Genomic DNA, 23097 nt, shown 5'->3' with positions numbered 1-23097 from the left:
TTTTGGGCCGCCTGCACCTGTGAAAAATGGACATGTGACTCAAAAAACGCAAAAATCTCGGGTGCGTTTTTACCGCCGAATCTGCTAGGTTACTAAAACATCTACAAGTGTTCGTTGTACCTAAACTGTACCCTGAAAGATTTAGGTTTTGTCTGGAATGCCTCCTTAAAAAAAAAAAAAAATAGCAGTGAAATGTCCAGTATAGGAGTGTGCCTACACAGCCTACACATCTGTAGTGTGAGATCTAAGGCACTGCTGTCTCTCACCGTCAATCTCAGGTGATTTAACCACTTGCCCACTGGGCACTTAAACCCCCTTCCTAACCAGACCAATTTTCAGCTTTCGGTGCTCTCACACTTTGAATGACAATTACTCAGTCATACAACACTGTACCCATATGAAATTTTTGTCCTTTTTTTCACACAAATAGAGCTTTTTTTTGGTGGTATTTAATCACCGTTGGGTTTTTTATTTTTTGCGCTATAAAAGAAAAAAGACTGAAAATTTGGTAAAAAAATGAATTTTTCTTTGTTTCTGTTATAAAATTTAGCAAATTAGTAATTTTTCTTTGGAAATTTTGGCCAAAATTTATACTGCTACATATCTTTGGTAAAAATAAGTACAACTTGGTGTATATTATTTGGTCTTTGTGAATGTTAGAAAGTCCAAAAGCTATGGTGCGAATATCTGAAAATTGATCACACCTGAAGTACTGACGGCCTATCTAATTTCTTGAGACCCTAACATTCCAGAAAAGTACAAATACCCCCCAAATGACCCCTATTTGGAAAGAAGACATTCCAAGGTATTTGAAAAGATGCATGATGAGTTTTTTTGAAATTGTCATCTTTTCCCACAATTCTTTGCAAAATCAAGATTTTTTTTTTTCTTTTTTTTTTTCACAAAATTGTCATATTAGAAGGTTATTTCTCACACACAGCATATGCATACAACAAATTACACCCCAAAACACATTCTACTATTACTCCCGAGTACGGCGATACCACATGTGTGAGACTTTTACACAGCGTGGCCACATACAGAGGCCCAACATGCAGGGGAGCACCTCCAGGCGTTCTGGAGCACCCAGGCCAATTCTTGTATTTCTCTCCTACATGTAAAAATAATCATTTATTTGCTAGAAAATTACATAGAACCCCAAAACATTATATATATATATTTTTTAGCAAAGACCCTAGAGAATACAATGGCGGTTGTTGCAACTTTTTATCTCACACGGTATTTGCGCAGCAATTTTTCGAACGCGTTTTTTGGGGAAAAAAAACAGTTTTGTGCTTTAAAAAAAAACAAAACAGTAAAGTTAGCCCAATGTTTTTGCATAATGTGAAAGATGAAGTTACGCCGAGTAAATAGATACCTAACATGTCACCCTTCAAAATTGCACACTCTCGTGGAATGGTGCCAAACGTTGCTACTTAAAAATCTCCATAGGTGACACTTTAAAATTTTTTACTGGTTACATGTTTTGAGTTACAGAGGAGGTCTAGGGCCAAAATTATTGCTCTCGCTCCAACGTTCGCAGTGATACCTCATATGTGTGGTTTGAACACTGTTTTCATATGTGGGCGGGACTTACGTAAGTGTTCGCTTCTGTATGCGAGCACACGGACAGGGGCGCTTTAAAATTTTTTTTTTTTTTATTGTTTATTTTACTTTATTTATTTTAGTTTGACACTTTTTTCCCCCAAAAAAAATTTTTGATCACTTTTATTTCTATTACAAGGAATGTAAACATCCTTGTAATAGGAATATGGCATGACAGGTCCTCTTTACAGTGAGATATGGGGTCAATAAGACCCCACATCTCACCTCTAGGCTGGGAAGCCTGAAAAAAAAACAAAAAAAAAAAAAACGATCTTGGCTTCGATCTAGCGGCGAGTCGGTAGAAGCACCGGAGGGTGGCGGGAAGGGGGGGGCGTCCCCTCTCGCCTCCCATAAGAACGATCAAGCAGTGGAACAGCCGCTATGATCATTCTTATGGTGTAGGAAATCGTCGGCTGAAAAAGCTGATATCTGAATGATGCCTGTAGCTGAACCCATCATTCAGATATCCCCGCACAAAGTCAAGGACGTCATATGACTGTGGGCGGGAACTGGTTAAAAATTGCAGAGTATTGCAGAGTATTGCAGGGTATATTGCAGGGTAGTGCCGGGTATATTGCAGGGTAGTGCCGGGTATATTGCAGGGTAGTGCCGGGTATATTGCAGAGTAGTGACGGGTATATTGCAGAGTAGTGCGGGGTATTATGCAGAGTATTGCAGAGTATTGCAGGCTATTATGCAGAGTATTATGCAGAGTATTGCAGGGTATTATGCAGAGTATTGCAGGGTATTATGCAGAGTATTATGCAGAGTATTGCAGGCTATTATGCAGAGTATTGCAGGCTATTATGCAGAGTATTATGCAGAGTATTATGCAGAGTATTATGCAGAGTATAGGGCTGAAACAACTAATCGATTAATCGACAACTAATCGATTATGAAATTAATCGATTACTATTTTCATAATCGATTAATCGGCCAGTAACATAATGGGGTTAAAAAAAAACTAAAATGTGCCCTTTATAGTACAAAAAGAGCAAATAATCGCTACTGTAAGTATTACTTTCACAGTTCTACAGTAAAAAAAAATTACAGTAGTGATTATCTGCTGTTTTTTGTACTATAAAGGGCCTATTTTTGTTTTTTTTACCCCATTATGTTACTAAATGTCTTAGACCTGGTTCACATCTATGTTTTTTTGCAGAAACGCACTACAGTTCATCTACATGGTTTCCTATGGGACACGTTCACGCAAAACTTTTTTGGTTCAATAGACTTCAATAGAGAAGCTGCAGAAAAGCATGTAATGCGTTTTTGCAGCAATTTGTGCTTTTTAATCTGCCCAACAACAAATTGGCCAAAAAAAAGCAAAATGCAAATCGCAGCAAAAACACGTGCACAAAAATCAAAACGCACTGCAGAAACAGATCAAAAGCAAACTGCATAGGCGTGTACCGAGCCTTATGCTGGCCACATGGATCAATTTTCAGAAAAATCTTTGTACATTCGCTGAATGAAAGAATGTTGTTTGACATTTTCACTTGTTTTTAACATTCTGTTTTTAAAATGAATGTCATTTCTGAACGAAAACCACACACTGTCTGAAAATTCCTTTGACCAAGTTTTCTATTATTTCCAAATTTTCCCGTCACTGTGGTTGAAAATGAACATCGTTTTGACCCCACTAACGATTAGAAAATCGAACGAACGTTCTTAAAATGACATTATTTGTTTTTATTTTTAATTTAAAAAAATTGATCTCTGATGATTATTTACCAGATTCACCCTTTAATAGTATATACAGTATATCTCCTCTGTCTGTTATTCTCAGAGTGGATTAGATATTTTGCTCCCTAACCATATAGTTGGTTATTTATATTTACCACTGCATATAGATATTTAAGAATAAATTGCCTTTTTTTAAAACTTTAATATTAACTAAAATTATACACCACACTTTTTTTTTAAGGTTATTAACCGATTAATCGATTAATCGAAACAATAATCGGCCAACTAATCGATTATGAAAATAATCGTTAGTTGCAGCCCTAGCAGAGTATTATGCAGGGTATTATGCAGAGTATAATGCAGAGTATTGCAGGGATGGCTGAGCATGGAGGGATGGATGGATGTGACAGCAATTGTCACTGAGCACCGCTGTGGGCACTACACATGCAGCCCACAGCGGTGCTGCCATCCGATCCCTCCCCCTCTCCCCTCACACTGTACCGATCGGTACACAGAGGGGAGGGAAGAACCGGCGTCATGACATGACGCCGGTCTGTTGACATGTGATCGCTCCGTCATTTGACGGAGCGATCACATGGTAAACGGCCGCGATCTGTGATGCGCCGGGTCCTAAGGACCCGGCGGTCCTTGATCTGTGATGCGCCGGGTCCTAAGGACCCGGCGGTCACGGAAGTTCTCGGGTGCGCGCCCCAGGGGGCGCGCAAGAGCAGTATTCTGGGAGGACGTCCCACGGACGTCCACCCAGAACTAGCCGACCGCGCTGCAGCCGTCTTTCGACTATGGCCCGGTCGGCAAGTGGTTAAGAAAGTGAGATCTGGGGAAGGCGCTACTGTGCAGCTGGAGGCTCTGACATGTGGAAGCAAAGCCCTGCCTCCAAAGATGGCCGCCCCCACACAGACACACACAGACACACACAGACACACACAGACACACACAGACACACACAGACACACACAGACACACACAGACACACAGAACAAGGCAGGGCAAGTCGGTAATGAGGACACGGGTCAGTTGCTGGGAGACCACAGATCATACTGGTGACTAGTACTTTGCCTGCTTTCTTTTCAGATTATCCCTTGAACTAGGATCTTACACCAATAATTCACACAAAACCAGTATAACAAGAATCAAAATCGCAACATAAAAAAAAAACAAAAAAAAACAAAAAAAAAAAAAAAAAAAAAACACACTTTAGTTTTCCAAACTATTCGCAAATAAAATGGATTTGCGTTCCTTTTACGGACAAAACCCTAAACAGGTTCTGGTGCAGCCAAAGTCCACCTGTGTGCACACGATCTCAAAATAAATACACCCATTATCTTGGCAGTACCAACGTTTATTACCCAACGGGGTGGATTTACTGGTTCACACCTGTGCATTTTTTTTAACGCGTTTTCAGTTTTGTAGAAACACACTACAGTCCATTGAACATGGTTTCCTATGGGTCATGTTCACAACTGTGCATTTCATGAAAAAGGCCAGGGACTTTTTCTTTTCCTGGTTTTTGATTCCATAGACTTCAATAGATCAAAAACGTGTATTAACCACTTCAGCCCCGGAAGAATTTACCCACCCCCCTTCCTGACCAGAGCACTTTTTGCGATACGGCACTGCGTCGCTTTAACTGACAATTGCGCGGTCGTGCGACGTGGCTCCCAAACAAAATTGACGTCCTTTTTTTCCCACAAATAGAGCTTTTTTTTGGTGGTATTTGATCACCTCTGCGGTTTTTTTTTTTGTGCTATAAACAAAAAAATAGCGACAATTTTGAGAAAAAAAAAAAAAAAAAACACATTATTTTTTACTTTTCGCTGTAATAAAATATCCCCCAAAAAATATTAAAACAGTTTTTTCCTCAGTTTAGGCCGATACGTATTCTACATATTTTTGGTAAAAAAAAAAAAAAATAAATCGCAATAAGCGTTTAATGATTGGTTTGCGCAAAGGTTATAGCGTCTACAAAATAGGGGATAGTTTTATGCCATTTTTATTGACAATTTTATTTTTACTTGTAATGGCGGCGATCAGCGATTTTTATTGTGACTGCGACATTATGGCGGACACATTGGACAATTTTGACACATTTTTGGGACCATTGGCATTAATACAGGGATCAATGCTAAAAAATTGCATTGATTACTGTCAAAATGTGACTGGCAGTGAAGGGGTTAACCACTAGGTGGCGCTGTAGGGGTTAAGTGTGTCCTAGGGAGTGTTTCTAACTGTGGGGGGGTGGGTGCTCGGGGGGCTGTGTGTTACACTACACTGATCGCCGTTCCCGATCACAGGGAGCGGTGATCAGTGACAGTGTCACTAGGCAGAACGGGGGAAATGCTTGTTTACATTAGCATCTCCCCGTTCTTCCTCACCGCGAGACGATCGCGGGTATCACTGCGGACATCGGGTCCGCAGGACCCGCGGACACGGAGCTCTCGGCGGGCGCGCGCCGCCTCTTAAAGGGCAACGTACAGGTACGTTAATCTGCCTGTGCGTGCCCTTCTGCCGCAGTATATCTGCGTGAGGTGGTCGGGAAGCGGTAAAAAAAAAAAAAACGAAAAATGCACCTGGAATATGCAAACTGCATTAGGTGTGAACCAGGCCTAAAACTGAAGAGTGCATATTCTGGTGCAGTTCTACATAGAAACCAATCAGCTTCTAATTTCAAGCTCGTTCAACTGAACTTTGACAAAAAAAAACCTGGAAGCTGATTGGTTTCTATGCAGAGCTGCACAAGATTTTGCACTCTCCAGTTTTAGTAAATCAGCCCCAATGTATCATCTCCCTGGTAAAAAAAAAAAAAAAAAAAAAAGAACCATGTTGAGATCAAGGGAAATCTTTCTGACCCTGTGCCAACATCTCATTGTCTTATTAGAATTAGTAGTTCTGGTCGTAGGTGGGAGGAGTCAAGACGGTGCCCCTATGCATGTTCTTATTGGCACACCACGTCATACTAAGATCAATTGGGAGTGGAGTAGCCATGTTGCCTGTGCTAAAGGAAGCTGATTGGGTAATGATGGGGTTGAAGGTGGGTGTGTAGGCGTGGCTAACATAAGTTAATTGGGGAGGGGAAAGGGGAGCACATGACTCCTCTAATATCACAACAGTATTGTAGGACGTAAAAGGGAATGTTAGTTAAGAGTGGCCACACCTGTAATTGACACCCTCTATCCTAGCAGCAGAAACCATGCTAGCCCGGTGCTACTAGGATACAGGTATCAACATCAAAACATGATCCGTTTAACCACTTGACCTTGACCTCCGGAAGATTTAAACCCCCCCCCCATGACTAGGCCATTTTTTGCGATACAGCACTACGTTACTTTAACTGACAATTGCGCGGTCATGCAACACTGTACCCAAATAAAATGGATGTCCTTTTTCTCCCCCCACAAATAGAGCTTTCTTTTGGTGGCATTTGATCACCTCTGTTTTTTTTTTATATTTTTGCGCCATAAACAAAAAAAGCGACAATTTTCAAAAAAAAAAAAAAAAAAGAAAAGTACTTTCTGCTATCCAAAAAAAAAAAGATTTTTTCATCAATTTAGGCCAATATGTATTCCGCTACATAATTTTTGGTAAAAAAAAAAATCCCAAAAAGTGTATATTGACTGCTTTGCGCAAAACTTTCTCTATTTTAATTTTTTTTACTAGTAATGGCGGTGATCAACAACTTATAGCGGGACTGCGATATTGCGGTGAACAGTCTGACACTTTTTGGGAACCAGTGACACCAATACAGTGATCAGTGCTAAAAATATGCACTAATCATAACTTGATCCCCCTGTTGACAAAGTTTAAAAATAAAGTCAATATATGGAGGAGGCTTCCCTTATCAGTTGCTGGACGATGCAATTTGGTCAAAATGCTGTGGTTGCCCCAGTTATTGTTCATATTGCAGAATTCACCAATATGGATTTATAAGAAATGGTTTAAAAAAAATAGACACAATATTAAGAGATCTTATATGGAAAGGGGGACAATCAAGGATTAGCTTACAAACCTTGCAATTATCAACTCAAGAGGGGGGTATGGCAGTCCCACATCCCCAACTCTATTTTTTAGCAGCTCAGTTACAGCATATAGGGTCAGGGGATGAAAATAATGAGGGTATAATGACCATGGGAGCGCCACATGAAACATTTATGGAGGTGCTGGAGGCAAATTCTTTTGTCTCTAGACCCCCCACAGTTAAATTAATAATAAAAGTTTGGAAATCCATTAAAGTGCTGGAAGGCGTGGAAGGAAAGGCTAGGTACACTCCCCTTTGGGATAATAAGTATTTACAAGAATTAAAACCAATGGGAAAAATAAAGTCTTGGGAAACAAAAGGAATAGTAAAGTTGGCCCAACTGTATAATGGTAGCACACTCAAAACATTCATTTCACTAAAGGAGGAATTTGATATTCCGAATCATACGTATTATAACTATCTACAAATAAGGCATGCCCTAAAGGCTCAATTTGGGGAACAAGGTCCGAGGTGGAGCCTCTCCCCTATCCTTTGCAGAATGGGTAGTGCGGATGGACACAAAGGTTCCATAGCAGAAATGTATCCATTGTTATGCAGAGGTGGGATGGAGAGTCCAGAAAAGCTCAAGTGTAGAAGCAAATGGGAAAGAGACATGGGTAACATATCGGATGAACAGTGGAGAAAGATGTTGGAGGGAGGACATCAGGTCTCGGTATCACCCGCGCAGAAGTTCTCACACCTAATGCTCCTTCACAGGGCATACTACACACCAAAGAGACTGTTTGAATTTGGGCGACGGGCGGATGCAAATTGTCCAAGATGCCAGAATACGGGGGACCTGATCCATATGATATGGAAATGCCCAAAATTACATCGGTACTGGACAGAAATATTAGAACTTATAAATAAGATCTTTAAAGTAGGACTGAAAATGGATCCAAAGTTATGTGTATTGGGAGTTGGGGAATGCCAAGGGAGAGGAAATAATATAAACAAAGCAGTGGTGAGATGCCTATTTCAGGCAAGGAAATTGATAGCCCTGAGGTGGCAGGCGGAGAGACCCCCTTCAAAGGATGACTGGATTAGAACAGTGACAGAAACGGTATGGAAAGAAAAGGTAGCATACGTAAGGAGGAAAAATTTGAAGGAGTTCAAAAAAATTTGGGACCCATGGTTAGAAGAAATAGGGTATCCCTTGTAAAGTGTGTGTAGGAAGAGGTGTTGTAGATGTATACAGAGGATTAAAGAACTACCGAAGGAAAAACAGTTAGACCCCTGGGTTGGAGGGTGGGGGGATAGGCACGGGGGGGAAAAAAAAAAAAAAAAAAAAACAACAGGTGAATAATGTTTTAGGATATTTTATATTTGGAGTGTTGTGCACATGAGTTTGGAATGTTTTATAGTTGATGGAAATTACTGTATAACACTGTGTAATGAATAAAGATTATTAAAAAAAAAAAAAAAAATGCACTGTCACTGTACTAATGACACTGGCTGGGAAGGGGTTAACCTCAGGGGCGATCAAAGGGTCAACTGTGTGCCTACATATAGTGTTTGTGTGTACTGTGTGAGGTGCTTTCTAGGGGGAAGAGATGGAATTTCCTGTTTTTATTTAGATCAGCATAAGCTCCCATCCAGAAAACGACTTTAAAAGTGGTTGTATACACTCATTTTTACGTATTGGCCTCTCTACCCTTCCCTTTTTTTTGCTGCCTAAAAACCCCAATTGGGGAATTCGTCTCTCTCTTTTTTGTATACACTCATTTATACATTTTTACCTACAGGTAAGCCTGTATTAAGGCTTACTTGTAGGTAAAATAAATATCTCCTAAACCTGCACGGTTTAGGATATATTTACTTTGCATGCAGCCACTGACGAAAGCGCTCTGAAGGTCCAATAGACGCTGCCGGGAAGAAGAATTTAACACGCATGCGTGGGAGTGACGTCATCGTGGCTCCGGCCACTCACAGCGCCGGAGCCGCGAACCCGGAAGAAACGCCGAGGGCAAAATGTCAGCTCCCTTGGCGTGGACAGGGATGCGATATGAGGGCTTCGATCTAAGCTAAGTATTTCATAATGAGCTAGTATGCGGTACATACTAGCTCATTATGCCTTTGCCCTACAGGGTTTTTTTTTTTTTTTGATGTGCGTGTATACAACCGCTTTAATTGAAGGCCTTGCATATTTCAGCAGGACAATGCTAAACCACATACTGACAGCATGGCTTCATAGTAGAAGAGTCCGGGTGCTTAAGTAGCCTGCCTGCAGTCCAGACCTTTTACCAACTGAAAATATTTGGCGCATCTTGAAATGAAAAACCACAACAAAAGACTTCCCAGGACTGTTGAGTTAAGAATCCTATATCAAGCAAGAACAGGCCAACATTCCTCTTCCAAAACTCCGGCAACCGGTCTCAGTCCCCAGATGTTTACAAAGCGTTAAAAAAGAAGAGAGGATACTACAGTGCTAAACATGGTCCTGTCCTAACTTTTTTGAAATGTTTTGCTGCCATTAACTTCAAAATTACTTTTTTTTTTCTTAAAATGTTACATTTTTTTCTCATTTTAAACATTTGATATGTTTTATTATCGATTGTGAATAAAAAAATGGGTTTAGGATATTTGCAAATCGTTGCATTCTGCTTTTATGTAGATTTTACATAACTTTTTTGGAATTGGGGTTGTATATTAAATGCATGGGATTTGTGGCAAATTATTCAATATTCAGAAGATATTATAATGCAGCAGGGACTGATGTGAAATGTACAATATATAAAGTCAGTGCTTTATAAATACCTGCAATATAGCACAGTGTATATAAAAAATAGTATTATATTCAAATTTTTAATTATTACCATGAATTTAAATTAATATGAATTTATTGTTGGCCATTATTGGCCCCTTTAGAATAGCTCAAGAAAAAAATGCATCCCTTTAAATTCTACGTATGTCCTCACACATTGGTCTGCTGCGCTTCCGTTGTGGTGCTAAAAAATAAATCTTGCTTGCTGCATTTTTGGTTGAACTGCATTGAAAACGCACCAATAACGCACCTGTTACCTTTTTGATGTGGTTCTTTGAATCACATGACCTATAAAAAAAAACACACCATAAGCAAAGTAAAATCGTGTGCTTTTATCAGCACCCTTTTCTTCATCGGCAAAATGCTGAAAACACCATTGTCGCCCCAATATGTTTTAGCCACCAAAATTTCGGTGCACCTCTAATGTTTTTTGGGTGGGCTACACTAGTTTTTAGTTCACTTGTGAAGTTGCTGCTGTAAATACGAGGGATCAACCAATTATCGGCGGCCGATATTAACTTTTCTTGAAGTATCGGGCACAAACATACCTGATATTACTGATCTTGCTTCAAGTGGTTTTACCGGGGTGATGCAGGCAGCCGCAGGCATCACCCCGGTACCGTTCTTTAGACCGGACAATCGGCTTTTTTGTAATGACAACCGATGCGGCTGTTATTACAAGCAGTGGGAAAGGACGCCCCCCACGCTGCCTTCCGCTGCTCCCCCAAGCTCTCCCGTCTAACCGGGAGGCCCGAACAACCTGGTACGTCTACCGGCCGAAGACCTGAGCAAAGCTGATACTTCATTTGGGCTTCAGATCGAAGTCATGACATCACTTCCCGGATTCCTGGGATCTTAAAGTCACCAGTTTTAAAAAATATAAAATATTCATAAATGCCGATCTTGATGTTTTCAATATTTCAAGTGCAGAGGAGGGGTTTGGGGTCTTATAGACTCCAGATCCCTCCAGGAGGAAGAGGAAAGAAGGAAGGAAGGGAAGAGGGAGGAAGGGGGGGGGGGTAAAGAGAGAGGGGAGGAAGGGGGGGGGGGAAGGAAGAGAGAGGGGAGGAAGGGGGGGGGAGTAAGAGAGAGGGGAGGAAGGGGGGGGGAGTAAGAGAGAGGGAGGAAGGGGGGGGGAGTAAGAGAGAGGGAGGAAGGGGGGGGAGTAAGAGAGAGGGAGGAAGGGGGGGGAGTAAGAGAGAGGGAGGAAAAGAGAGGGAGGAAAAGAGAGAGGGAGGAAGAGAGAGAGGGAGGAAGAGAGAGAGGGAGGAAGAGAGAGAGGGAGGAAGAGAGAGAGGGAGGAAGAGAGAGAGGGAGGAAGAGAGAGAGGGAGGAAGAGAGAGAGGGAGGAAGAGAGAGAGGGAGGAAGAGAGAGAGGGAGGAAGAGAGAGAGGGAGGAAGAGAGAGAGGGAGGAAGAGAGAGGGAGGAAGAGGGGGAAGGAAGAGAGAGGGAGGAAGGGGGGGGGGAAGGAAGAGAGGGAGGAAGGGGGGGAAGGAAGAGAGGGAGGAAGGAAGAGAGAGGGAGGAAGGGGGGGGGAGGAAGAGAGAGGGAGGAAGAGAGAGGGAGGAAGGTCGGGGGGGGGGGGGGAAGAGAGAGGGAGGAAGGTCGGGGAGGAAGGGAAGAGAGAGGGAGGAAGGTCGGGGAGGAAGAGAGAGGGAGGAAGGTCGGGGAGGAAGAGAGAGGGAGGAAGGTCGGGGAGGAAGAGAGAGGGAGGAAGGTCGGGGAGGAAGAGAGAGGGAGGAAGGTCGGGGAGGAAGAGAGAGGGAGGAAGGTCGGGGAGGAAGAGAGAGGGAGGAAGGTCGGGGAGGAAGAGAGAGGGAGGTCGGAAGGAAGAGGGAGGAAGGTAGGTCGGAAGGAAGAGGGAGGAAGGTAGGTCGGAAGGAAGAGGGAGGAAGGTAGGTCGGAAGGAAGAGGGAGGAAGGTAGGTCGGAAGGAAGAGGGAGGAAGGTAGGTAGGAAGGAAGAGGGAGGAAGGTAGGTAGGAAGGAAGAGGGAGGAAGGTAGGTAGGAAGGAAGAGGGAGGAAGGTAGGTAGGAAGGAAGAGGGAGGAAGGTAGGTAGGAAGGAAGAGGGAGGAAGGTAGGAAGGAAGGAAGAGGGAGGAAGGTAGGAAGGAAGGAAGAGGGAGGAAGGTAGGAAGGAAGAGGGAGGGGGGAAGAGGAGGGAGGAAGGTGGAAGAAAGAGGGAGGAAGGAAGAAGAGGGAGGAATAGGTTTATAAATGTACAGAATATCAGAATATTCAGCACACAATATTGGCCTGAGAGGTGACCAAAGGATCGGTATCTCATCGGTCGATCCCTAGTTAATACTGGCACCGGGGGGTGAGGCGTTCCTGAACAGTCAGGATGCTGTGGGAGTCAAGTACTGAAGCCAGACAGCCAAGCAAATAGCATTTTCAGAAATATAAGCAATGGCATCTCAATAAAAGAATTCCCTTTACCACTCATTATGTGTTACGTGCTCAGATAGGTCTGACGCAATTGGTTGTGTGCAGGTGACAAGTCCGCTTTAAAAACAACACGGCTAAAATAGAACAAAAGGCATGCCATAAACCTGTCACCAGTCAAAGAGTACACGGCATATCATGTAATTACATGTCCTCACCCGGCACTAAAAGACATGACTTGTGATGTAATCAGACTTAGCACCAGAATGTTTTGCATGCACAAGGGCCAGAGTCAGATACTTCAGTGTAATGCTGGTGGCTAAAGAGCTTTACAGATAGACCAGAGTGAACCACAAAAACCATAATATGCCAGATTTACTCTCTCACAAAGGCAAACACTACAAGCTAATCATTCCTGACCACCCGCAAGACATCTACATATTACAAAACTAATGACTGTCCCAACACATACAGGTTATGTAATAAAAAGCAATCTTGACAATCACACTGCCGCTCAAGCCGGCCATTGACTTTACTGAGAAGTCTCACAAGTATCCAACCTCCAATATCTCTAGAACATTCCATAAACATGGGCACTCAATTCTACTTTTCCAGAGCGCAAGTAAAAGAGAAAATTAAAGTTTTACTAAGAGTAATTTTTCTTTTTTATTATAATAAATAAACCTATTATACTCACCAATTGTATTGCACAGAGCAGCTCTGAACCTCCTCTTCTGGGTTTCCCCACGAGCAATCTCGACTCCTCCTCTTTTACATGTGCCCCCCCAAGCTGCTTGCTATGGGGTCACACAAGGTGTGCTCGGTCCCCCGAGCGGTGTCTAATTTTCCACACAGATCTTTCAATTTTTCAATCAAACAATGTTAGGTGGGAAGGTGCAGTCAAGGTTCCATAGAGCACTGCGTATGACCCGTTTTACAATGGGTGCAGCTTTTCAATGTGGTAAAGTTCTTTCCTCTGGACTCTGCTGGTCCCCTTAGTGCTGGCCCTGCTTCCTTGTTTTAGGGTGGCTCCTTTCCCTTGCAGGGTCCTATAGAGCCACCATTGTGTGTGTTCCTGGGATCAGACTACAGGGCAACATAATGACATTCCCACCGAAGTGTACGGACAGCACAAAACACAACACAGGCAACACTCCTCCAAAGGAAGCGATTTACAGCAGGGCTTCCAGGGCGCTGTATCGGAAGCCAGTCATTCACTTCCCTTAGAGGAGGAGCAGAGGGGTGTCTTCTGTGCATAGTCCAGGCTGCCTGCGTCGAATGAACTGTGTGGGAAAGCATAGTTTATTCTACTGTGTTAAATAATCTAATACTGAAGTGTTTCGGTTATAAAAAAAAGACAAGGCTTTTAGTATTACTTTAAACTGTTATTAAACCCACATCCAAAAAAAAAAAAAACAAAAAAAAAAAAAAAAAAAAAACTCTCAATGCATTATATGCTGTTCATACTCGGTCACTATGAGGTTCGTTTTCTGTATTCTGCAAAAAAAAAAAAAAAAAAAAACCTGGTTGATCTTGCTGTTGTTCTCTGTCTCCCCCTCCTGTCCATGTCCCCACTGCAGTTGGGGATTTTGGCAACTCTGTACATGCTCCGTTTCCAGTGAGTTTCTATGCGTAGCATTTCTTCAACATCACATCTGAGCAGCCCATGTGACTATAGAGTAGGGATTGACCGATTATCGGTAAGGCCAATTATCGCGAGCCGATACCAGCATTTTTGGAAACATCGGTAACAAACTAGACCGATATTACCGATATTGGTCTCCGCGGACATCCCATAAGCCTGCAGACCCAGTGCGCATTGGCACGTGGGACACGTATGTGACGTCATTACGCCTCCACGCACTGGGCCCAACATTCTGAGTCTGACAGGCCTCCCTCGCCTCACACTGATGGACACGCCAGCCGGCCACCAACAGTAAGGTGCCAGGACACTGAGGCCAGCCAGCAGGCACTCACCCACAGCAAGGTGCCAGCCGTCACCCACAGCAAGGTGCCAGTCAGGCCAGCCAGCAGCCACCCACAGCAAGGTGCCAGCCAGCAGCCACTCACCCACAGCAACGTGCCGGCCAGCCAGCAGCCACCCACAGCAAGGTGCCAGTCAGGCCAGCCAGCAGTCAACCACAGCAGGGTGCCAACCAGCAGCCAGCCACCACAAGGTGCCAGGCCAGCCAGCAATGCACTAGTAACAGTTATACTTTTTCTATGTTTTTGGAAGCCATTTAAGAAGTTATTGTTTTTCAAGTAATTTTTCCCAGTTGTTTACTTTTAGACCTTGCTCATTGCACCATTGTACATTGTAGACAGAGATGTCAGTTTTGAAATCTGTGTGCAGTTTTCTCCCATCAATTTTCATGTAGGTATGGTGTGAAGAACGAGCCCTTAATGTTTAATTTAAATAAACATCAACATGTTCCATTTATCCAAGATTTGTGCATAAAATTGGTGTTATTTTTGAAAAGTTTAAACAGCCAACTCCCCCACTCCTTCCTCCATGCCCACTAACCAGCTAAACACAATGGGGGAAGGATATTGCATGAAGATTAATGGAGGCTTCACCACCCTCTTATTCGAAGACACAGGCTGGAGGGTGTGACACAGCCTGTGACCAGCATCACACCATGTTTTTACCAAAAAAATAATAGAAACTTAACTTCAAACATACATTTGTATGACAATTTAAAAACAGTTTATTGATCGTAATGCAGGGAGAAGAAACAGCCAGATCTTTCTTCCTATGCACACAGAGTTTTGTGTTTTTGTAAACACAGATGTCTATGTGATTGGACACAGCCGATCAGTGGATTTCAGACAAAAATCACTGGCCGAAATCTGCTGCCAAACACATGCCCTGAACCTGCTGGAGGGCAGGCGGCGAGTAGTTAAAATATAGGTGCAACAGAGTCAGATAGAACGAGCATTTTTTCCAAAACAGGAAAGGCACTAAAAAAGGCATAGTCTACTATAAATGTAATAAACGCAAGCACATAAAGTTCATTTATTCAATGTTTGCATTGAAGCCTGCACAGCATTGCTAATACAAAAAAAGTTGGTCAGGGGTGCAACACACAGGCTCTTGCATTACTTAATCCAAAATCTCAATCCAAATCTCTTGAGACTAGCAGTCAGAGGCAGGAGAGCCTTCAGTGACCTCACACTGCAGATCTACAGCTATGAGGATGTGGCAACAGGAAGTATTCTTTTATTTTTCAGAGAGAATTCAAAACAAAAAAAAGGTGGAGTTTTTATAATATAATGTTTAGACACAAGATGTTTCCATTGAGACAGCAAATCTTCGAGTCCACTTTAGGTTTAAAAAAGCCAATAACAACCGACACCACGTGAGAAGCTCTGCCACCTGAGTCTGTCAATCCTTGGCACAGAGAGGAGTGTAAGGATCCTAGTCCCTTCTCTTCCCCATATGTGGGGAAAAACACACACCGAGTACACAGCTGGAAAAATACTGCAAATAAGTTTTGACCTTCTTGGTCTGCACTTGAGCCAAGTTAGCAATTCAGAGAGAGTACTGAAGTCCCGGTGTCAGCCTGACAACCAGATGGCTACCATATTCAAAAAGGTCAGCAATGGACTATATCCATTTTTCACTAGGAGGTGCACCAAATAGAAATTTTGTTGCCGAAACCGACAGTAATAAGAAAAAAAATAAATAAATAAATAAATAAATAAATATATATATATATATATATATATATATATATATATATATATAGATATTGATTAAAAAGTCGAATATATATATTATGTGTAATTATACATATGAAATATAAAAATTAAATTGTATTTTTTTGTGTGTATAGTTATTACACATTGATATATATTAATGTGTAATAACTATACACACAAAAAATATAAAAATTATAATATATATATATATATATATATATATATATATATATATATATATATATATATATATATATATATATATATATATATATATATAGCGACTTTTTCATCAATATCAATTTAAATGAATATGAATCATCTGCCATTATTGGCACCTTTAGCACAAGAAAAATGTATCCCTTTAAATTTAAATTAAATTTGTAACACTGGTCTATTGCGCTTCCATTGTGGTGTTAAAAATCCTGCTTGCTGCATTTATGATCAGAAAGAAAAAAAAAAAAAAAAAAACCAAAAACCACACGCACGCACCTCCCAGTTGAAATGCATTGAAAACGCAGCAAGAACGCATCAGTAACGCATCCGTGTTACGTTTTTGATGCAGTTTTTTGAGTCACATGACCTATGAAAAACACACCATAAGCATAGTAAAATTGCTGCAAATTCACATGCATTTTCAGTGCCATTATTGGCACCTTATACTCTTATCGGCTGAATACCGATAACACCATTTTCATCCTAAAGGCAGAAATTTTCGGCCTCTCTCTATTTTTCGTGCCGTGGATTAGCCACAGCACAAGCCTGTCAGCAGGTTACAGAAAATAAATTTTGTAAATAATTTTAATACCTGCTGATCGGGCTGTGGCCAATCACAGCACAGACCTCTGTGTGTTTGTAAACAGAACACACAGGGATCTGGACAGTTTCTTCCTCCCTGAGCTCTTGTTTGTTCAGGGTGAGAAGCCAGACAGATTCTGTGTGAGAGAACAAGCAGCACATATACACTTGTTAGGCATTTAACCGCTTGATTGCCCCATAGTTAAAGTGTTACTAAACCCAGGACCCTGCATTCACTATATCCTGTCTCCCACAGTGCACAGAACATGGAAATGCAATTATTTAATAAATATAAAAGTGCTAAAAAACCTTTTATCATCAGCAGTATATAGCAGTCTTGTGACTTCTATCAGTATCCAGCTGAGCACTGTTTAAAGCTGGTGGGAGGAGTTTTCATTCTCCCCCGATTGTCCTATGTGGCTGCAGGACCCCTGACCCTCTGTCTGGACAGTGCTGATTGACCCCATGCTGATCACATGCACCCTTCCACAAAAAAAACACAACTCTACCAATACACACCAAACTGAGCACGTGCAGCTTGCCCCCAAGGCTCCGTTCTATCAGGAGACTATTAGGGGACAGTGGAAGAGAGGATCAGAGCAGACAGGATCAAACAGCCTTTTTACACAATGCGGAGGATTTAACCCTTTAGGTTCCACAGAGAGTATAACAAACATGCTTTACTGTATATACAGACTGATTTTACTGTTGTGGATTTGGTAACACTTTAACCCATCAGTACAGTATTATCACCAATCACTGTATTAGTCACTAGCAACATCAGTGACAGAGGCCCTGGCATCCGTTCCAGATTGCCCGCCACACTATCACGCCAAGTCGCTAATCACCACCATTACTAGTATAGTGTGTGTACAGATCAGTATCTTCATCACGATCAGAACTATACTAGTGACCCTCAAAAACGCAGTTGGGTTTTTGCCAAAGACATGCAGCAGAATACATTTTGGACTAAATTGTTAAAGAAATTTGATTTTATTGGATAGGTTTTAAAGCCAAGTAGAAAATATTGTTTTTCCTTCAAAATCTTCAGTCTTTTTTTCGTTTACATATAACAAATAAAAAAAAACAGTGGTGATCAAAAAAAAAAAAAAAAAAAAAACGCCAAAAGAAAGCGGTTTGTGTGGAAAAAAAGGATATAAAAATTTAATTCGCGTAGTGTCGCATGACCGCGCAATTTCCAGTTAGAGTAGAAGTGTTAATTTTGGCAGCAAATTTCAATTTAGTTTTAGTCTTAGGACTAAAATGGCATTTTAGTTTTAGTCCCATTTTAGTCTTCTGCAATAGTTTTAGACGTATTTAGTCGACTAAATCTCAAGGACATTTTAGTCGACTAAAACTCATTTTAGTCATCTAAAATCTAATGGGTGTAATTAAATTGTAATGCATTAGTTAACATTTCTCTACAATTTCCAAACTCATTATATACTGCTGGAGTGAAAAATCTCGTATGTTATTATTTATGGTATTGCGGTATGAACATGCACTACAGACCAGTGTTCATTTCTAAGTCAAATTTCAATTTAGTTTTAGTCTTTTGACTAAAATTGCATTTTAGTTTTAGTCACATTTTAGTCTTTTGACTAAAATGTCGTTTTAGTCGTATTTTAGTCATCTCAATTGTTTTAGTTGTATTTTAGTTGACTAAAATAGTATTCATTTAGTCGACTCAAATGTTTTAGTCGACGAACTTAACACTGGTAGCGCAGTGCCGAATAGCAAAAAAAAAAAAAAACAAAAACAAAAACGCCTTGGTCATGAAGTGGGTAAAATCTTTTGGAGGTCAAGTTGTTGAGAAATGGGGGGGGACGCATCAAAAATAATAAGCAAGGAGTCATCTATTCAAATCCAAAGAACTGCACAGAGTGAATGAGAGTCTTGAGACGCCCCCCCAGTAGACTGATGCTTTCCTATACACCAGCAAGCTGGAAAATCATTCTGTGCCATAAATCAGTGGGGGCCCCTCCCAGTTTTTATCTACTAGGAAATGAGCAATTACCAGCTCAAAATTTGGAAAATGATGTTATCACGCCATCTATAGCCAACCCCCATGGCTAGTAAGGGTGCAACGGATCGTCATTGATCCATGATCCGTTCCGCGGAGGTTGATCCGTACGGGACACCCGCGATCCGCGGAGCGCACTGTGGCCTCGGCCATAGGAAAGGCTGCGGTTTCGGCCTAGCTCCGGAGCGGCGGCCATCTTGGTACACCCGGCGGCCGTTTAACACGTGATCGCTCCATCACTTGTAACAAACCGGCGTCATGTAATGACGGCGGTTCCTCTCTCCCCTCTGTGTACTGATCTGTACAGTGGAGGGGAGAGATTGGATGGCAGCAGCGCCAATACTCTGCAATGCCCTGACAATACTCTGCAATGCCCTGACAATACTCTGCAATGCCCTGACAATACTCTGCAATGCCCTGACAATACTCGGCAATGCCCTGACAATACTCGGCAATGCCCTGACAATACTCGGCAATGCCCTGACAATACCCTGCCAATAGGGAGATTGTGGATATTACAGTGGGGGAGATTTTTTTTTTGTTGATCCGAAAATGATCCGAACCGTGACTCCTGATCCGAGGAACGATCCGAACCATGAGTTTTTTGATCCGTTGCACCCCTAATGACTAGGTTGCTGAAATTTCAAGAGGCAAGTAGCCAAAACCTGCTTGGAAATCCAATTGACATTTTGTTTTGTTTAGCCTTTCCCACCATTATCAATAGAAATAGGTTATCTGAATCCCCTTATATACACAAAACATGCTGGACAGAAGTAATTGCATTAAAATCCCTTTAAAATGGCCAGACTCATTTCACATGCAGGGGCAAACTTTGTCCATTTGGGCTGATAGTTTTCTAAAGCTGTGCAACACGTTTAGCTCTAGATATTCAGGTCCCAGATATAAAAAAACAAAAACCAAAAAAAAACAAAAAAACACAAATCTGAGCTGCTCAAATGCTTCTGAGCAAGCATATATTATCCCACCATTCCCATACCCTCCCGACAGGGTGATGGGTGCCACCAGGGGGAGCAGTGTCGGTAAATGAGCATGCATCAGCAGGCACATTGCTTCTGACGTGCCACAAAGCTTTGCTTTATTTCTTAGGACTCCACCAGTAAGACAAGCCTCACTGGAGTAATACTTCGGCAGGTTGATCTGTGAACCATCACAGATTCTCTCCCCCCCCCCCCCCCCCCCACCCCTCAAATAAAAGGTCCTAGTGGACATCTCAATCCACCGACTTCTACACAAAATTGAAAACATCAAGTCTGCACTTGTTTGGCCTAACCAAACATGTCTGTAAAGCTGCCTATACACAGGCAATTATCCAGGAATTAGGGCTAGGCAAATACACACTGCATTCTGTAGAGACAGCCCATACAACAGCCCAGACGACAAATGCCCGTACAGAAACCCCATTATTGATCATACTTTGTATCTGCAACCTCAGGAACCTCCCCCCACCTGAATATTTTTTTTTTTTGTTTGGTGTATGTATATCAGGCAGAAAGAAAATATGATTACTACTAGGGGACACATTCATTCTTGGAAGAGTTTGCTGTTCTCCAGTCGCCTAATGGTGGCAGCCTATAACTCAGAGTACATGAATATCCGATATGTGCCCCTACACTATACAATTAAAAGGGATTGAAAAGTTTCAAAGTTTTTCACCTTCACCACTTCCGGACCGGCCACCGTGAATTTACGTTGCTACTTTGCCGTTAACTACCGGTGTTATAGCAGCAGATAGCTGCCAACACCCCGGGATTTTCTTCAAGGGCGAGTGGTCCACTTTAAAGCACCCAAAAATGGAACTTCCGCTTTTCCGGTTCCTCCCCCCCCCCTCCGGTGTCACATTTAGCACCTTGCAGGTATTTTGCTCCCACTTCTGGGCATAGATACCCGCCGAGCCACCTGCGGGTATCTACGCCACTTCCGACGCCTTCTCCGTCCCGCCACCCCCCCCCTGCTGTCTTCTGGGAGACACACAGGTCCCAGGAGACAGCAGGGACCAGCGGGATCATCCAGGGTGCATGCACAAGTAGGGAACCAGGAAGTGAAGCCGCAAGGCTTTACTTCCTGATTCCCTTACCGAAGATGGCGGCGGCAGCACCTGAGAGCTTCGACATTCGCGGGCGCCCTGGACAGGTAAGTGTCCTTATTTTAAAAGTCAGCAGCTGCAGTATTAGTAGCTGCTGACTTTTTAAAAAAAAAAAAAAAAAAATTTTGGCGGAACTCCGCTTTAAGGTAAAAGTGGTCTCCGTGGCAAAATCACTTATCAGCGGCGGGAGAGGTGCCCACCCCCCACGTCCCGGTGGTCATCTCCGCTGCTCACCGGATTCGTCCGTAGCAGCAGAGACGATCCCATCCTTTCCCCTGAGAGGCAGGAAGTCGAGAGAGAACGATGGCCCCCACTCGACTATGCCATTGGATGACGGGAGCGACGTCAAAACGTCACTTCCGCCCAACGGCCTTAAAAAGGGACAATTTTTTCATTTATTGAAAAAACACTTTGTTTATTGCATTTAAGTGTAAATGTGAGATCTGAGGTCTTTTTTGACCCCAGATCTCATATTAAAGAGGTCCTGTCATGCTTTTGTTCTATTACAAGGGATGTTTACCTTCCTTATAATAGGAATAAAAGTGATCCAAAACATTTTTTTTTTTTTTTTTTTTTAAAAGGGACAGTGTAAAAAATTTTTAAGCTCCCCGTACCTCCGTGCAGAAGCAAACGCCTACGTAAGTCGCTCACGTATATGTAAATGGTGTTCAAACCACACATGTGAGGTATCACCACGAGAGCAAGAGTTCTAGCACTCCAACTCAAAACTAGTAAACTGTAGAATCTTTTTTTTAAACGTTGCCTATGGCCATTCCACAAGCGGGCGCTATTTTTGCGGCGCCGGGGAAAGGCAATAAACACGCCTACTCCCATGGGAGGAGAGACAGGAAGTGCCACAATAAAGTACAATATAAAGGTAATTACAGCGATAAAAAAAATTCTGTATTTGAACATCTATGCAATTAACTGAAGGGGGTAAGATTAAGTTAAAAATTTGAGTGGAACCCCGCTTTAATGCATAAGGAGAAAAACCTTCTTTGCCGCAGGCCCCCCCCCCCCTTTTCTAACCTGAAACAATTTGTTCCAGCGCTGTGCACGAGCCCAGCTGCTCCAGCCGCTGGCTCTCATCAGACAGATTGATAGCAGCAGGAGCTATTGACTCCCGCTGCTGTCAATCATAACCTATGCTAGGAGCCAAATACAAAGCTTACAAAAACTCATGGATAACAGGAATCAGGGCTATGCACAGCCAGGCCAATAATGCCAGGGGTTGTGAAGCAGGGTGGAAAAACCCCCAAATAAAAAAACAGTCCCTGAAAATGAAGATGCAGAAAATAAGGAAGGGCCCACAGAGTCTGCCAGGAGCCTGAAGAGGCCCAAGTACTTGTCCACCCAGGCCAGTTCAGTGTAATGTTAATTACCGGAACACCCTCCATCTCAATCCCATAGAGCAGGCAAAGAGAAGAAAAAGGAGTAGATCAGGCTAAACAGATCACACATAGTCACCAGTGTATCCACTGCAACTAGTGGTTGCCTAGACCAGGAGACAAGCTTGGTCAGTTTGTTGTTGAACCTGGAAGCCAGGCGTCCATGTCTGGCACACCTTACCTGAGACAAAAGGTCTAGACCAGTGGTCTTCAAACTACGGCCCTCCAGTTGTTCAGGAACCACAATTCCCATCATGCCTAGTCATGTCTGTGAATGTCAGAGTTTTACAATGCCACATGGGAAGTGTAGTTCTGCAACAGCTGGAGGGCCATAGTTTGAGGATCCCTGGTCTAGACTAGAACCCTTCAGGGTGAACTGTCCTGACACTATCAACTGAGAACATCTGCCTGACCATCTCCATGCCTGAAAGAAGCATGGCTGAAATAAGACACATAGCCCAAACGACACCTGCTCGGATGTTCAGAAAGTCCTGCTTTGAAGGGATTACCCAATCAAATCCAGGGAGAATTGAACAGAACAAGTTTCCAGCATCGACCAGGTTCCTTGTACAAAAGGGAGTGCAGGACTACTTCCCAGCCAGAACAGCT

At 42.5% G+C, this 23097-nt stretch overlaps 1 protein-coding gene across 13 annotated transcripts in view; it reads right to left on the bottom strand.

The window, feature by feature from the left end:
* BCL9 (BCL9 transcription coactivator) overlaps window positions 1-23097 on the bottom strand; it is a 383396-nt gene that overhangs the window by 104427 nt on the left and 255872 nt on the right. The window contains exon 3 of one of the 13 annotated variants that reach the window (XM_073617281.1): window positions 10339-10376. The exons of the other annotated variants lie outside the window; for them this stretch is intronic. The gene's annotated coding sequence lies outside the window, so the exon portion shown is untranslated. The remainder of the gene's footprint in view (window positions 1-10338; window positions 10377-23097) is intronic. 13 annotated transcript variants of the gene reach the window in all.

The sequence above is a fragment of the Aquarana catesbeiana genome, linkage group LG02, assembly GCF_042186555.1.
Source record: "Aquarana catesbeiana isolate 2022-GZ linkage group LG02, ASM4218655v1, whole genome shotgun sequence".
NCBI classification, from domain to species: Eukaryota; Metazoa; Chordata; class Amphibia; order Anura; family Ranidae; genus Aquarana; species Aquarana catesbeiana.
This window is presented reverse-complemented; position numbering and strand designations above follow the sequence as displayed.